The sequence below is a fragment of the Symphalangus syndactylus genome, chromosome 17 (genome assembly GCF_028878055.3).
Source record: "Symphalangus syndactylus isolate Jambi chromosome 17, NHGRI_mSymSyn1-v2.1_pri, whole genome shotgun sequence".
NCBI classification, from domain to species: domain Eukaryota; kingdom Metazoa; phylum Chordata; class Mammalia; order Primates; family Hylobatidae; genus Symphalangus; species Symphalangus syndactylus.
In genome coordinates this window covers 63,614,491-63,631,718 of record NC_072439.2, presented here as the reverse complement: position 1 = coordinate 63,631,718, position 17,228 = coordinate 63,614,491, and the positions used below count along the sequence as shown (strand labels likewise).

General features: G+C 36.0%; 1 long non-coding RNA gene across 1 annotated transcript; it reads left to right on the top strand.

The window, feature by feature from the left end:
* Positions 1 to 2,185: 2,185 nt before the first annotated feature.
* LOC134733300 (uncharacterized) lies at positions 2,186 to 15,961 on the top strand. The gene is made up of 4 exons (XR_010116783.1): positions 2,186 to 2,345; positions 14,240 to 14,604; positions 15,418 to 15,602; positions 15,824 to 15,961. It is a non-coding gene; the product is annotated as an uncharacterized lncRNA (long non-coding RNA).
* Positions 15,962 to 17,228: the final 1,267 nt, after the last annotated feature.

Sequence of the window (17,228 nt, the reverse complement as noted above, 5' to 3'; positions counted from 1 at the left end):
ACAATTGAAAGAAAAACAATTTATGTGTAATATAGAAGCTTCTGTACACATTTAAGGCATAACGGAGCTGGTAAAGGTTTCAGAAAATGATGAAATATTTTGTTGATTTTATAGAGAAAAAAGAAAGCCACACTAAAAAAATCACCATTCAGAATGCCAGATTCAAACATCTTCAAACTTTTATGTTACACAGAACTTTTTATAAAAATTTCAATCTACAGTGTGATGGGCAGAACGGTGCCCCCAACACACACAGAGATGGCCATGTTCTAATGCCTAGAACCAGTGAATAGGTTGCCTTACATGGCAAAAGAGATTTTGCATATGGGATTAAATTAAGGATATTGATATAGAAAAATAAAAATGATTCTGGATTATCTGAGTAAGCTCAGCTAATCGCACGGAGGTTTAAAAGTGGAGGACCTTTAACAGCTGGAGTCAAATGGGAGGTGTGACCCCAGAAGAAGAGTCAGAGAGACTCAAATTGCTCACATTGCTGGCTTTGAGGATGGAGGAAGGGGGCTAGGTGCCACGGAATTCGAGTGTCCTCTGGAAGCTGGAAAAGGCAAGGAAAGGAGCTTCTTCTCAAGCCCCTGAAAAGGAACACGTTCCTGCCAATGCCTTGGCCTTTGCCCACCAAAATCTAAGTCAGACTTCTAACCTACAGAACTGTAAGAGAATAACTATGTGTTAAGCTCCTATGTTTGTGGTAATTTGTCACCATGTAAATTGAAAAGTAATACACACAGTAAATCCCAAAACATATATTTTTTGAATCATAGTATTTTCAAATTTTATATTAAAAACAAGCAAAAAGAATTTTTAAATAACTTTTAATTGCATAGTAGAGTGGTCTATGATATTGCATATAAAATATGGGATGAAAAGCTTTTAAGAATATCTGAGCAAACTTAAACATCTTTGGAAAAGTAGTCTGGCTGCCCATCTCCTCTTTGATGGAAAGCCTGGTAAAAATGCTTTACTATGAAAAAGCTGCCTTAATTTTATTTGATGGTTAAGATATTAAATTTGATGATGTCAGTCCCTACATAAAAGCCTCCATGATGTTTATTTTATTTGCAATTAAACGCAAACTCCATACCACAGCCTATCAAGCCCTCTGTGATCTGACCCCTATGATATGATCCCTATGATGACAGTTTCTAGTCCTTTCCCACTTCTCACTAAGCCGCACCCACACTGGCATTTTTTCCTATCTTCAAACATGAAAATCTCATTCCCAGCCCACTCCAGTGCCTTTGCATGGTTGTTTTTCTCCCTGGAATGTGCGGAAAAGCATTTCATGAGGTTCAGGGGTACAGCCTCAACACTCAGAAACAGGTACATTAGTAACACAAAGGGCCAGAAAGAAACCTGCATGATCATCAGAACACCCGGATACTAGCAAAAGTATGCAGACCCCAGAATTCCAACCAAACCTGCTGAATTAACTTTGTACAGATTTCAGAGTTGTTATATTTTAAATATACTCAGGGAAGGCAGACAATAAGCACCATTATCTTTTCAAGATAAGAGTAATGTAGGGAACATTTACTCAGACCCAGAAAAGACAACTGCACTATAGGATGATGTGATACCTCCTTTTACATCTAACTCCCAAGATGGCATAAGTAATACTAATTGTCAGATGTAATGATATCTCTGAAAAACCATATAGTATAATATAGTAGTTATGAGCAAAGATTCTGACACTGGACACTGGGACTTATAATCCCAGCTCTCCACTCACTATCTGCCACACTTGGGCAAGTCATCTAATCCCACTGAGCCTCAGTACTCTCATTTGTAAACTGACAAGGGTTAATAGCAAAGCTGCCATACACAGTTGTGAGGATTAAATCATTTAATAAGCATAAAATACTAAGGACAGTGCTTGTCCAATTATAAATGCTCACTAAATGTATGCCGTGATTTGTAAAAGGCGTCATTCTGGTCAGCCAGGTATATTTTTTGAATCAAAGTATTTTCAAATTTTATATTAAAAAACAAATACCTTTTATTGAGGTATTGCTGTGGTTTGAATGTCTCCCTCAAAGTTCATGTGTTGTAAACTTAATCCCCAATGCAACAGTGTTGGTAGGTGGGGCATAATAAGAGATGCTTAGGTCATAAGGTCTCTGACCCCATGAATGAATTAACGTTGTTAACTCAAGAGTAGGTTTGCTATTGCAAGAGTGGGTTTGTTATAAAATCTAGTTTGGCCTCCTCTTGCTTTCTTGCTCTTGCCCTCTCTTGTTGTCGTCTTTTCACCATGGGATGACACAGCATAAAAACCTTCACCAGATAATGGCACAATGCTCTTGGACTGCCCAGCCTCCCGAACTGTGAGCCAAATAATTTTCTGTTAATTATAAATGACCCTGTCTGTGGCTTTCTGTTATAGCAGCATAAAACAGATGTAGACAGGCATGATCCACTTTTAACACAGTTTTTGCTAGTGTTTTAAAAATGCTCCCAGATATCTAAACATACCTATATTTTACCTTGCACAGCTATTACATGAAATAAAGTGAAAATTTCTACGTTCTTTCCATTGGCTTCCAAACTGCTTGATCAATGACCGCTATTAAGTATGCAGACCATAAAGTCTTTACAATTGTTTAAAATGGTTACTGTTTCTCTGCTGATATGTACTAGGTTATCCAAAGCTGCAGGAAAATGGGAAGATAAAATATCAATAAAAACCTTATTTTTTGTTCTCCTGGGCTCCCTACTGATTTCTCCTTTCCTCTGGTAGCAAAACTAAAAGGGCATAGACCACTGCAGAAACTGCTTTCTACAAAACAAAAATGATAATAATAATAATGCTTACTCCAAAATACCTAAACTCAAATAGGACTTTACCACTTGGTGTTAGCCCCTAAATCCAGCAAAGATGTAAATAAATCAGTACTAATCTTTAAGCCTTTGCCAGTCTTTGAGGATTTGAAGATAAATACATGTTTGAGCCTGGAGTTTGGAGAAGGAAGGTGCTTGTCCTCACAATATAGGGTGGCAGTCAACTAGTCTAGGCACGAAACTTCGGAGACCTAAAGACCAAGTGATTGGAAATTTCACTAGCCCTTTTGTTCCTATAGGATTTGGCTAAGGAACAGCACCCACAGATGCCCTTTGGTGCTGGACACTAAGAAAGGAGAATTTTAGATTAATGGCAGGGTGACACAGCTAAATAGACAGAGTTAAGAAAAGAAAGTATCTGTGCACTGTCTGGTTCTGGTATATCTCTCTCTCTCTCTTTCAAGGATGAAAATGATTCAGCAGGGTGTGTGTGTGTGTGTGTGTGTCCAGAGAATCCTCTTCAAAAGGTAATGGGGAGCATGAATGATAGAAGTACTCAACCCCACAAGATTATGAAAGAATCATAAACATTGGCTGTGGTGTGGATATTTTTCCAGAAGCATAAAGAACAAGAGCAGTGAGACATCCCATAATTAACTAACATGACTAATGAATACAGTAACCAAAAGACTCAACTTCTAAGACACTGGTGGTAACATATGGTCTGTCCCAAAAACCAATCCAAGATTTGGACAAGCACATCCAGCCCAATTCTCCACTGCAGGACCCTTACTATAGATATCATTAGTGTTATGGGAGAATGAGGAAGGAAGAAAGGAGGCTCAGAGAGACACATAGGAGAAGGAGGCAGGAGGAAAGGGGCAGGGGGAGACTTTCAACTAAACAGTGTTGGAAACAAAACAGGGACTGAGCCAATTATACCCAAATCAGACTAAAAAAAAATTACTTGAATCTGATGGACCTAAGAAAAACTAAGCTTTAAACCGGAAGTGATTGGAATATGTACAAATAAAAATACTTTAAATTATCTTCTGATGAGCAATAATGAAGATTCAAAGAGGAAAATAATTTATTAGAAAATAAATTCTGTTTTGTTGAGTTCTATTTTGCACATACCTGATATGAAACTATTGAATGTATACATATCACACCATTAAATACTAAAGTTGTTTTTTCTCAGTGTAAATTTTCATTTTCCAAATAATAGGCCAAAATTTGAAGGAAATTCACATATGGCATTTTCATTTTGATCAAATTTAAACATCAGTGTCTCCCCTCTGAAATAAGTACCTTCCACTTTACAACCTTGGTCAAGTCACGGCTTCAGTTTTCTAATGTATAAAAGAAAAAAGGTGGACCTAATTGTCTAGATACTCTTTCAACTCAATAATTTAATTACAAAGTAGAAAGTTTCTCTCAGGTCTTTATTTAGAATCGAGTGCATAATTAAAGCACTTAAGAAATATGGGACTAGCTTCCCTCTGGGAAGTTTAACTGTCCCAGGTTCAGAAATGTTCAAACACTTTAATATTTTACTTTAAGGTGTTTGTGAAAAATTATTCCATAAGTTGATATAGGTTTTCCTACCAATTTTTGTTTGATCCAGGATTAATTCATAAATCAAACAATGATAAATCAGCCCTCATCAATGGGCTTTTTTAACAAAATAATTAAACCGCATCATGTCATTAAGTAGCTTCTTCAGTTGAATGGAATGTTAGAGCAAGTTTTACACCTTACATAATACTTTCCTTCTAGAAGTTAAAGTTTCCCTCTGAAAAGGTAAAAGATGTTATTTATTTTGCTTAATGAAGACTTTATAGAATAGTAGCATTTCCAGTATTAGCAAATTTGAAAACTCTATAAATCCCCAGAGCTGCTCAGCTTTAAGTCTTTTAAATTGGGAGATTCTAAGTCTCTTTTAAATCTCACAGAATGTGATTCCTGGTGATTTACTATTAATCCCAATGCAGCTAGGAAGTGTTAATGCATTTTGTTCAATAAGAATTTCTTAAGAATGCAGAGCTGTCATGTTTTCTGATATATGATTCTGTTCACATCTGCTGTAGGGTTCAGAGGAGTGGCAGGCATTGGCAATATCGTAAAGTGTTCTTGAAGCAATAGAAAAGCAAAAAAAAGTCATAATTTTCTATAGGGATAATTTCTATGCTACACTGACACTTTTAAATGTTTTCAATAGTGTTGATTTATTGGAAAGCTTAGAAAGGTAGTGCTGAGAACCAGCTTTCCCCATAAAATCTCAGTGACAGAGAGTAACTTTTACATCTTTCAAACTGTCCATTGTGAAAGATTCTTTCATTACGATGAAGGTGTTTAGAGGTTTTTGATTTAATGTAGAATGATAACTCCCTTGAGTCTCAGAGTTCTAGAAAGAACAATGAAACGTAACCATCCCCGAAGTGAGTTCAATAATGGAATATCTTTGACTATCCATGCCAACAAAGTACTTCCCTGACTTGCTTAAGCTCTGTAATGTGAAATTCTGGTTCTCACAAATTAAAATTTATTTATAAATATATTGCTTTGACCTTGTACTTTCAAAACAAGAGAAGCTGTAGCTTCTCTCTATTCATCACTGTTATTGTGATTAATTCTGGCAGTTTCCCCTTTTAACTCATAGAGTTAGCAACCACAAGGCAGCCCTAGAAGTTTAACAGTCTGTAGGATGCTTTGATAACCTAACTGGGTTGCTCATCATGTTTTAAAAACATGGAAGTGAAAAGTTGAGGGTATACACTAGGAATGCTAGGCTACCTTAGAGACGGTTCTTTTAGTAACATATTTTTTCCAGTTAAATTAGGGGGTTGCTCAAATATAATTAAAAATAGAGGAGTTTCTTCAAAATACTAATTTATAATTATTTTTCCACCACTCTTACATCCCCTTCTGAGAGAACCTTCCAGGCCCCCTTATCTGAACACCTGCTCCCATGGGCCCTACTGTGTAGGAAGTAAACCCAGGATAAGTCGTCAGCCATCTTTGTTTTTTCTGGACTCAGAGGTTTCCTGGGATGCCAGACTTAAAAGTGCTAAAACCAGAAGGGAAACCCAGATGGGCTGTCACCCTTCAGAGTTTCCGAAGTTTAGTCTGTCTCAGATCTACCTGAAGAGCTTATTAAAACTCAGATTTCTGGGCTCCAACTCTATAATTTTTATTCAGAAGATCTGGGGTAAGGCTCGAGAATTTGCATTTCTAACAAATTCCCTGATGCTGCTGATGCTGCTCGTCCAAAAGCCACACTTTGAGAAGCCACTGCCAGATGTCAGCACTCTCCTGGACTTGATTAGCTCAAGGGTACAAAGTGGATCCAAACTGATTTTATCAGAATGCTTCAATAAAAATTTGACACTGGAGCTCAAGGTCTTATATCAAGTACCTTGGTCGTGTAAAGGGTTTTACCTTTGACACCAGCTACACGGAAAAAAGGGGATGTGGGAGGATTGCCTGGTACTCAGTACAGTTCCAGCTCCTGATTTCAGTCCTTCAGTGAGGCTCAGCTGTACTTGCACCCCTCTAGTTCCATGAGCTTCTCTCATTGCCTACTGATAAATTACCATTTTTGATTCAGGTACTTGGAGTGGCATATGTTATGTGAGCCAACATAACCCTGATTAAAACCAAAATGAAATGGTAGCAACAAACAGAGGAAAAAAAATCTAAGCCTAATAAAATATTATATTGGCTCTGAGCAATTTTCATCTCTTTTATAACTTTTTAAACTGTCAGAAAAACTATTCCACTTATTCATATTATGACAGAACTTGAAAATTTGATGCATTTTTATATGAATGACTCAATTAAGTAAGGGAAAAGCTGCAAGGAGAAAAGTCAAAGGAAAAATTACCAACTCAGGTTGATTAAGGATATCCAAAGAGGGAATTTTATCACAAGGCCCTTTGAAATCTCATGATACCTAGAATTTGTTAGTAAATGGTGGATTAGATTTGCATTCCATGGAATTTTATAGGCAAATATCACAGAGAAAATTGAGATTTTTATGTTTTTTTAATCAGAAAGGAAACTAGGTTTTAAAGAGAGAATTGAAGATGTATAGAGCCCATTACAGCCTGAGTCATTACTCTACCTCTCTTTAATAACACAACAAAATTACCATCCTGTTTTTAAAGTCACTTAAGGAGGATGATTTCATACTTTTCCCCAATAAAGCTTTTCTAATACTTAACAGAATTTACTGCCTGGAAAATGCTTTTATGACTTTTTTAAACCTCTTACACTCCATTTCAGTTTGTTTCTTTTAACCTAGGAAACAACTGAGCAGGAGTGACAGAAACATGTTGAAGGCTGTTAATTTTGCCTTTTTTTCCTATTCCCTTTGATCCTGGACTATTGCAGTCCTCTGAAACTACCTCAGGTGCTGTGTTTGTTACTCAATCAAAACCTACCACTTTCTAAAGTTCTTCATTTATTAGATAGCACTCAGTGATCTATTCTCCTAAACACAATATTTTCTGTTACAGGACCCTGATTACTTTTGGTCTCCTTTGCATATTAAATATCTTTTAAAAATGCTTCTCCTTTAGTGTGAGCATTGGGTTCATCACTTTTAAACCATTCTACTTGCTGTTAACCACACTCATGGAAGTGTGCACTTCCATTCATCTGAGTGATTTTCAATCCATATTCTGTCACCTAACTGGCTGCCTACCATCTCCTCATTCTCACTCCTGAATCATCTAAAAACTTAACAGCTATGTTTTCTTTCTCATATTTCAGGTAAACATATTCTAATTTTCAAAAGTTCTGGACTTAGAATTGGTCATTAAAATTTGGCTTGTGACTCACACACAATGCAGGATGTCAGGGCTCCTAGACAATAATATATAAACGCAGTGTTTGCTATCAGATACACGTACAGTGCAGAGAATGATTACACTGCTTCACCAGTTAAACTATACTCTCTGTCTTAGCCCCCCCGTTTCACCCTTTTAGTAGTATTTATCAGAGTAATCCTCATCTAGTTTCATTATGTCCTCGTTAGTATTGTCTGTTATCTCCTTGCTGCCAAATCAAGGGTAGAGGTTCTTTTTGTTTTACGATCCCTGTGAGCAAATATCATTCTTGGCTGAACACATCGAGTGCCCATAAGGTTCTAATAGTTGAAGTACTTAAAACACCTGCCATCCATCAAGGTTTATGATGTGGTTACCATAGCTACCAAAACCCCATGCATCCATGATCACACGGGATCCCTCCTCTAAAAAGAAAGAGAGAAACAGAGAGAGAGAGAGAAAGAGAGAGATCTGCTAGGAAATTATTCACATGAATTTAGATCTAATTAAACAATTAAAATCCATCAAGAAATTACTTCAAAATACAAGCAAAGCACAACACACCACACCCAGGGCAGTTAAGATGAGCTGAGGCTAAATCAAGGCCATACTTGCCTAAAATAGATGGACAGAAATGAGCCTATATCACTTATCCTTTCTGCTGCATCGTGTCAGCAGTTGGCAAGGTATACAATTTTCAAGACTTCCTTGGAGATCGCCTTTGGAAAAAATAAGTACTGGAGTACATAACTTTTAATCAAAAGTTACTATGGAAACCTTTTTTACTTTCCACAAAGAAAGTTCGCTTTTAAATAACAGTACTAGAGTTGTTATTTATACCAATCCTTTCATCCAAGAGTCACATAATGCTATATAAATGTATTAATCCTCACAACCTTCCTGTAAAGCACAGAGGTAGCAGACTCCCCAGATGTGCATATTGAATTTTTAAAAAGCAGTTTAGTTGAATCAATAGTCTATTCAGAAAGGAAGGTTAAAAACGCAGGCCTTGCACTGTGTCTTGATAATCAAAAGTCCACTAGGAATTTATTAGACTGTGACCAAAAGAAAAGAAAGAAAAAAACCCCTAAATCTTTTATACATTGCCTATTTGGCTTATATTAAATGCTATCTTCTGTACTTTCAATGACGTTGGAAGATAAAAGGTAATTTAATATTACTAACTTCAGCATGTTGCTATGTGAGTTTACAAATAGAAACTGAACATTATCCAACCTTAAAATAACTCTCCTATAGGAAAACTGCAAGGAATCTGTGATTTCACTATGTTATTTTTTTAAAAACAAAACATTGTAAAAATTTATGTTGGACTATTAGAAACATCAGAAAATATTCTGATATGTATTTGGGCAACATTTATCAGGAATCTTTAAAATGTTTATACTGTTTATCTCTGTAATTTCACTTCTGAGGATTATTCTTATTTTAAGAAAGAATGCAAAATTCAAATAAATATTTATTATAAGTTTGATAGCATTAGATATAAACAGTAAATTGGAAATATTTAAAATACTTTACTAAACAAAAAGATTAAGTATTATCAGTCTGACCCTTTGTACATTTATGACTTACTATATATCAACTATGTTCCAGGCACAAAAAATACAAAGACAAATAAGTCATATTTTTCTAAACATGATTTCTGCTTTATAGTGGGTTACAGTCTAACGCAGAAAAAAAATACATGTAAATATATACAAGTGTAAGTACCCTGAGAAGGGATGTGCATGGTACAGTAGAGAGTCACAAGGGAAAGAGTGTTCAACTTTACAATGGGGAGATGAAAGTCAGGAAAGTTTTTATAAGGTTAACTTTTCATCTAAGTCTTACGATTTGAGTACTGTTAGGCAAACAGATTGAAGATCACTACTATCACTGAATAGGAGGAACAGAGTAGTGGGAGCCAGTACTCAAGGTAACAATATCATAGGACTGAATTGAGGTAGCGGCTTTGGAGAGGAGAGGAGGCAGCCATGGGTGGTACAAAAGAGGTTGTCTTTCAGGACTTTTTGACATGCTAACAAAGGTGAAGGAGTCAGAATGAAGGAGTGAAGAGGTTTCTCAAAATTCTGATTTTGGAAAGAGGAGAATGAAGGAGGGAATCCAATAGAAGCAAAGCAGAGAGAAGAAAGAATAGTGGCATTTAGACATAAAGAGTTGGAACTGTCTGAGGAGCATCTGAGTGATCATAACCAATGAAGAGTTGGGTCTGAAGGGTGTACTTGTGAGTAATGGACACATGAGTTGTGGTAGGGGTCACAGGAGAGGATGAGAGTGCAAAGATTGAAAAGAGGAGCAAGGACTGAGTCCTAGAAGAAGACACCAGCACACTAAGGAGTAGGCAGAGAAAGTGTAGCCCTCCAAAAACCGGTTACACAGAGAGGTCAAGGTAAAACTGCAAAAAGGCCAGTGGGTTGAGTACCCCAGCTGTCCATGGCACCAATTTCCAGAGCTCATTGTGCTACAGATTGTTGGAGGCAGAAGTCTAAATAGAATGGTTTCAAAAGTGAAAGATTGACCTCTTTCAAGGAGGAGGAGAAAGGGCAAGAATTAGAATGAGACATATGCTTAGAAAATATGTTTAAAATGAGGGATAGAGATTGAAGTGATTGAGAGCAAAAGATTAAGGTTATAAAAGAGAAAAGAGGATAAATACTAAAATGAGGCAGCAGCTTTTCCTAAGCTTTTGACAAACAATATACTTTTGTGGGGGAAAATAATCTACAAGACATTTTAGAGTGTTTGTTTGTTTGTTTGTTTGTGATGGAGTCTTGCTCTGTCGCCCAGGCAGGAGTGCAGTGGCGCGATCTCACCTCACTGCAACCTCCACCTCCCGGGTTCAAGTGATTCTCCTGCCTCAGCCTCCCAAGTAGCTGGGACTACAGGTGCCTGCAACCACACCCAGCTATTTTTGTATGTGTGTATTTTTAGGGAAGATGGGGTGTCAGCGTGTTAGCCAGGATGGTCTCCATCTCTTGACCTGGTGATCTGCCCGCCTCGGCCTCCCAAAGTGCCGGGATTACAGGTGTGAGTCACCGCACCTGGCCCATTTTAGAGTTTTTAATAAGACAATGAGGTACTTAACATAAGCAAAAAAAGAGAAGGATATAAAATTGAATGTATATTAGTATGTCAGCTTTGTAAAACAAAACTATTTACTAAAGGAAAGATTGAAGGAAAATATATAAAATGGCTAATGATGGGTAATTTTGAGGAAAGCAATTTTTATCTAAACTTTTCCATTTTGTTTAAATTTCCAAAATAAGCATGAATTAATTCTGTAAAAATGGGTACAAAAATACAGTTAGATAGAAGAAATACCATCTAACTGACCTCTGTAAGTGTAAAAAGGTTCTTTTTAATGCCCAAAAGAAAGATGTTGCATTGTCACAAGTGATGATACTTAAAACTACCTTGGAAATGTTTATCTTTTATTCAGGGTGATATTATACACAATGTGAATGAAAAACTCCACACTCTGGGAAATAATAATAAGAACTTCTATTGTTGGAAAAGAAAAATTTGGACAGTGCAACATTTACAAAATAAAAATGCTATTAACTATAAACTTTATCTGAAATAAAATGTAATACTCATGAATACGATAAATTAAAAAACTATATTGGATTTGGGCATTTTTTCTAGAGACTTTTTAAAAATCTGCCAATACATTCATACAGTTGACATTTGGCAAACCAAGAAAATTAGAAGTCATTGATCCAGCCATATCATTACATATTGATCAGCATGTTCTATACCAGAGATTTCTTTAAAAAAAAGAAAAGAAAAGAATTCTTTGACAGAAACACAGCCAAACCAAGTAGTCATTTCCCAGAAGACTCTCCTGTTGAGCCTATAAATAGAAAAAGCATCCCCAACAAAATGTAGCTGAAACAAAGCTTCTTTATATGTGATAGAGCCAATTGCAGCTCTGTTGCACTACTGAGTTATAAAAATATATTTCATTTTTATTATTTAGCTCTGCAGCACAATGGGAACTTGAAACTACAATCAGCATCATTTAATTTTTCTTGAGAACATTTAAAACTGGAATAAGAAAAGCACATTCAGCTTAATATTTCACCATTTGCTTGGACTGTTTTCATTTTTCCTTTAGGGAAGAAAAAAAGGAAAGTTATATATTTGAATAATTGCAGCAATATCTCTAAAAGTGAAATCATTGAAACAAAGCTGTTTATCATTCTGTTCAATGATTTAAATTATGAAGCTTTCTTGATATATAGAGGCATGCCTTTTTCTATTAAGTGCTGGATTTGCATGTATGTTCCTAATCAATTTGACCATGTATTAGGTCCTAAGTGGGAAAAAATTAAAGAAATATACATATGTTTACTGTATGACTGCTGGAGGTGAAAGAACAGCTGAGGTTGAAACTGAATTAATTAGAATAGATTTAGTTTAAACATAAAGCAAGACTACAGAACATTTGTTTACAACCAGAATACTATTAAATTTATCTTACTACTTACGGAAATCCTCCACAAAAAAATGCCCCGACCTACTGCATTTCAATAAATGTTACAGTATAAATTTATTAAGAATTTCAATTCCACGGTGGAGAAGTTCTGAGCTTCTTCAAATTGACATTAAAAAATATGATAAAATCCTCCTCTTGGGACCTAGACAGGATTTCAACTCACAGTGGAAAAGCCTATAAATAAATGAATAATAAAGTCTATTGTTGAATCCAGTACCTCATGTAATACTGCTTAATATAAAAAGTGTTTCTCTATGCAATCAATAAGAAACATAAATCTTTTCAAATTGAGTGCCAGAAGTTTGCCCATATCCAAGAAATAAAAAGAAATTTATATCTTAATAACTAAATTGACTTTTATTCTTCAAAAAATACAGTAGGTTTGTAATATATAGAAAATAATCCTAGATATGATTATTTGGAACATGCATTGCATGGAGAGAAAAGAAAAACTGGTTTAAATAAATGAACAGGCCAATAATTGTTTTTTCTTACTTAAATAAAAACGTGGTATTGTCACCAACTATATTTTTTTGGAAGCATGGTCAAGCTAGGCCTCCACAGCAAAAATTTTTTCCTGACATAAATTTTCTTAGCAAACCAAAACCAAGTTTAAAGTTTACTTTTTCAAGGAAATGTTTAAATTCAAATATCTCCGATGATAGACATTTGAATCAGGCACATTTTAGATAATGGAAGAATACCTTCTCTCTCTGATTCCTCATTACACCTTCGGAAACTAGCTGACACTAATTCTAAATGTCTCTCTACTTCTAAAAGGCTCATGCCTTTATTTGTCCTTAAACACCACATTGATGCTTACCTTAACTTAATATAGCATTTTTTGCATGATTTTTCTTTCACCTCACCTTATTATCTACAGACACCATTAAGAGCGGCATGTTCTCACTTATAAGTGGGAGCTAAATAATGAGAACACATGGACACAAAGGGAAACAGCAGACACTGGGGCCTACTTGGGAATGGAGGCTAGGAGGAAAGTGAGCATCAGAAAAAATACCTATCAGTCAAACACAGGTGACCAAATAATCTGTACACCAAACCCCCATGACACAAGTTTACCTATATAACAGACCTCCACATGTACCCCCGAACCTAAACTAAAAGTTAAAAGAAAAAAAAAAGAGCCAAACTAAGTTTGCTTTCCTTTATAAAATTTTCAAGGCAAATTCTCACTTCTTCTGACCTCCTCCAGCAATCATTCTTTTTACCACATATATTGAGCATTGTACCTATACTCTTCTCTAATTAAAAAGTGAAAATTTTGTCTCCTTAAAAGAGTTTTAGTTTTTTGAAAGCAAACCCTCTGTTATATGTATCTTTTAGAGGTGTATGTTTTGATGCTGCCTTTTGCAAAATGAAGCATTAAAAAATAAATGATTACAATTTACTTTAAAATAATATTTGCTTTTTTTTATTTTAAAGGAGGCACATACTTATAAGAGATTTAGGAAACTTTTTAAAGTTTAAAGGAGGAAAATATCCTGTAATCTTATCACACTGAGTGAACTACATTTTTAAAAATTGTTTATCTTTTCAAACTCCTTTCCTATATATTTTTAATGTGAAAACATTATATTTGCACCTTGTTTATTTTTCACTAGATAATAGATCACGGACAAGAACACAGGTTCATGTGATAGCACTTCGTTGTATAAATATGCTATTTAATGAATCCCTTCTTGGTGGATAGATTGTTTCCTATTTAGAAAAGCAAAATGTTTCCGTGGGACTTTTACACATTTGTCCACTTATTTTCTTGGAATGAATCCCAAAAGTAAGCATTAAAAATGACAAAGTGTATAAATGTCTTATAAAGCACTTGTTATACAGTAAGAGCTCAATAAAGTTTAGCTGGAGTCATATAGCTGAAATTGTTGAACCCAAGTAATTTTATATTTTATTAATTGTTTTAAATTACCATCTATAAAAATTTAACCAATTCATACATGCCATCAGTGTACAAAAACTATCTCCTCACAACTGCCAACCTTCTTAATACTTGATAATTGTAAATATTACTACGGCTCACCAATATTTTTCAATTCTCTTTTCCTTTTACATACAGGGAGGATCACATTTCTCCAATCTCTTGAAGTTAGCTGTAGCCAGGTGACCTGCTTTGGCCAATATCTAAAACCAAAAATGACTTTGTCACTTCAGATCAAAGCATTTCAGAGATGGTGCACAACTCTACCCCACTCTCCCCTGCCACACCATCTAAGGAAGCCACATCTTCCAGATGATACTTCTACAAGATGATCGATTCATTACATTTCAGCATAAAGAACAGTTGCCCCAAAGAGTTTTCCAGATCTGCAGAGAACATCAACCCAAGAAAAAAAAATTGTTGTACTGAGCCTCTAAAATTTAGGGATTATTTGTTGCCTCAGCATAATCTAACCTATCGTCAATGATAGCATTGTCTAGAAGGTGAGAAGTTTGAGAAGTTTTACCATCTGACTACTTTAATTATTAACAACGTTGCACATCCTTTTATATCAGTGTAAAGTGGGGAGGAGGACTGCCTATATATGTTTTATAGGAAAGTGCATGATTTTTAGCCATTAACTTTTAGCAATTGTGTATTAACCCATTTCTCACCTCATCCAAGACCCTCAGGAATTTTGTGAAACTTGAGAACAGATAAAATATGTAGGATATCTGAGGCATCTATGACGGCTCAAAAATATAAGCACAAAATGGTACATTTTTATCTTGACATAACATTTGAATGGCACATAAGAATGCATGCATCTAGGGTGATGGTTAAGAGAAAAAGGAGAGCTATTACAGCTTTATCATCTGGTCTTCCTCTAAGTCTCCCAGTGAGTCCCCCTGGCTCACTTCCAATCCAATCAGCAGCTAAGGGACACTTTTAAAAACATGTATCTGACTATCATATGTCTGCAGAGTATCCAGGAGGCTGTATGGAGATTGTCTTCTTAGGCTACTAGGTTAAGAATAGGGTTGGGGGAACCCAGGTGCAGCAGGTTAGGAGTTGGAAGTCATCACAGAGAGGCAAGGTCCACGAAAAAACTATTTCTCAGAGAAATGAGTGGCAACCAGAGACAATAGCTCCCCTCGGGACTGAACGTAGCTGGAAGGTAGGAGCTGATAACTGCATGTTAAATTATGTTTTCCTGCCCTTGTCTACTATCTTCTATGTGAGAGTCACTAGTCTTAGCCATGTTGGGGAATAGGGATTCATTATCAAGAAATAACCCCAGTGTATCCTGAATACAGGTCCCTACAGAAGAAGCAAGAGTCCAGGAAGTACCGGCCTAAAAGGGATTGCCCATAACTTAAGAATTTAATGCAGCCTGGAGCAGCACCTACAGGAAGAGATGCTTTGATGTCAGCCTTGACCTGGGTTTCTAGCTAAGCTCCTCCATTCCCAAGGAAGCCACTTTCCTCATCTGTCAACTCAGGTGATTAAATGAGGAGTCAAAGAGATGGCATTTGCAAAAAATCCTGATATGATCCATAAATGCTTTGGAACTATAAAAAACATGCGTGTATATTCTCTATAGCATTTAGCACATCATGTATTATCTAATGGTTACTCAATAATAGTTAAAACAAATTTTTCATAAGCTGAAAACTAAAAGAGACCTTACAGATTTTGAACTTCAATTATCTTATTTTACAGGTTAGAACACTGAAATGCCAAAGGTGAGAATAGCATGACCCCCATAAGAATGGAGCCATCACAAATCACCCACAACACTGCAAAGGAAATGTTCCAAAAGCAAGCTCTGATGTTAGTATGAGCAAATTACATAATGAGCTCAAAATGCTGTGTTTGTTAGACCATCCTCGAACACTTAAATACAATTGTACAGTTTACTATTTTTTGAAATGAAAGTGAGAATAAAAAACTCAAACTCACTTTTGTTCTCTAGCCAGCAAGCCTTCCATGTGATTACAGAATTACTGGGCAGACTACACCGAATCATCTTATTTCAGAAGAGATGATTAATCACAAACAGCAAGAGTTAAGCCAATTACAAGTACTTCCCCCTAAGGTGATTGCCTTACCATAACTACAGATAAAATCTACCAGCTTCAGGCGCATTTTATGAGGCCAGTTCTCATCTAGGTGTGACAGAGTGAATCTTTGAACATCATCATTAAAATCAATGGGAGCTGTAACAGAGGCAGAAGTGTGGAATTGGGTGCACTAGCTCTGAAACTGCTGATGTTCATTTAAGCCCACAGCTCATTTTGCAGGCAAAAAGATTTATCCTATCTGACAGAGCAATCCAAAGAATCTCTCCAGTCCACACTATTCGGCACTGAGCTGAAAATTACAAAAAGCTGATAACTGCATGTTAAATTATATTTTCCTGCCCTTGTCTACTACCTTCTATGTGAGAGTCACTGGTCTTAGCCACGTTGGGAAATAGGGATTCATTATCAAGAAATAACCCCAGTGTATCCTGAATACAGGCCCCTACAGAAGGAGAAAGCACTTCTTGATTACAGAAGGAGCAGATAAACACAGATTAGATTGTTTCTGAATTGCCCACTCTGAACTGCCCCAGCAGCTAAAGAAGATACCACAGTCAGTCCGAAACAGCAAGCTGCTTGCTGTTCTGTTCCTGTCTATACATTGCAGGGTTAAGATTAGCCAAGAGGTGGACAGAGAATGTACTTGAGGACCAGAGAAGCAGAGAAATAACAAACAATCTGGAAATAATTTCGTGTCATTTCAGAACAATGCATTTTCAAATTCAAAGGGATTTTTTTAATTGTGAATACCATGAATAATAGTATTAATGTTTTCAGAGCTTGAGTCTTCTAAAGCAGTGATTCTCAAACGACCAGTGATGAAGAAACGGTTTCGTTGTTATTTTTCCAATCCATCGGGACAGATATCATTGTAAATTCAGTACAAATTACTAAAAAAATTATTTAAAATAGAGACATATAAAATACAAGCCCCAATTTTTGTTTCATTATTAGAATCAAGAAACATGAAATTGCTCAACCAAACTGCTACAAACGTTTCCAAACTGATTCTCACTGCACACCAGTGCTGGCTGCTGAGGGCC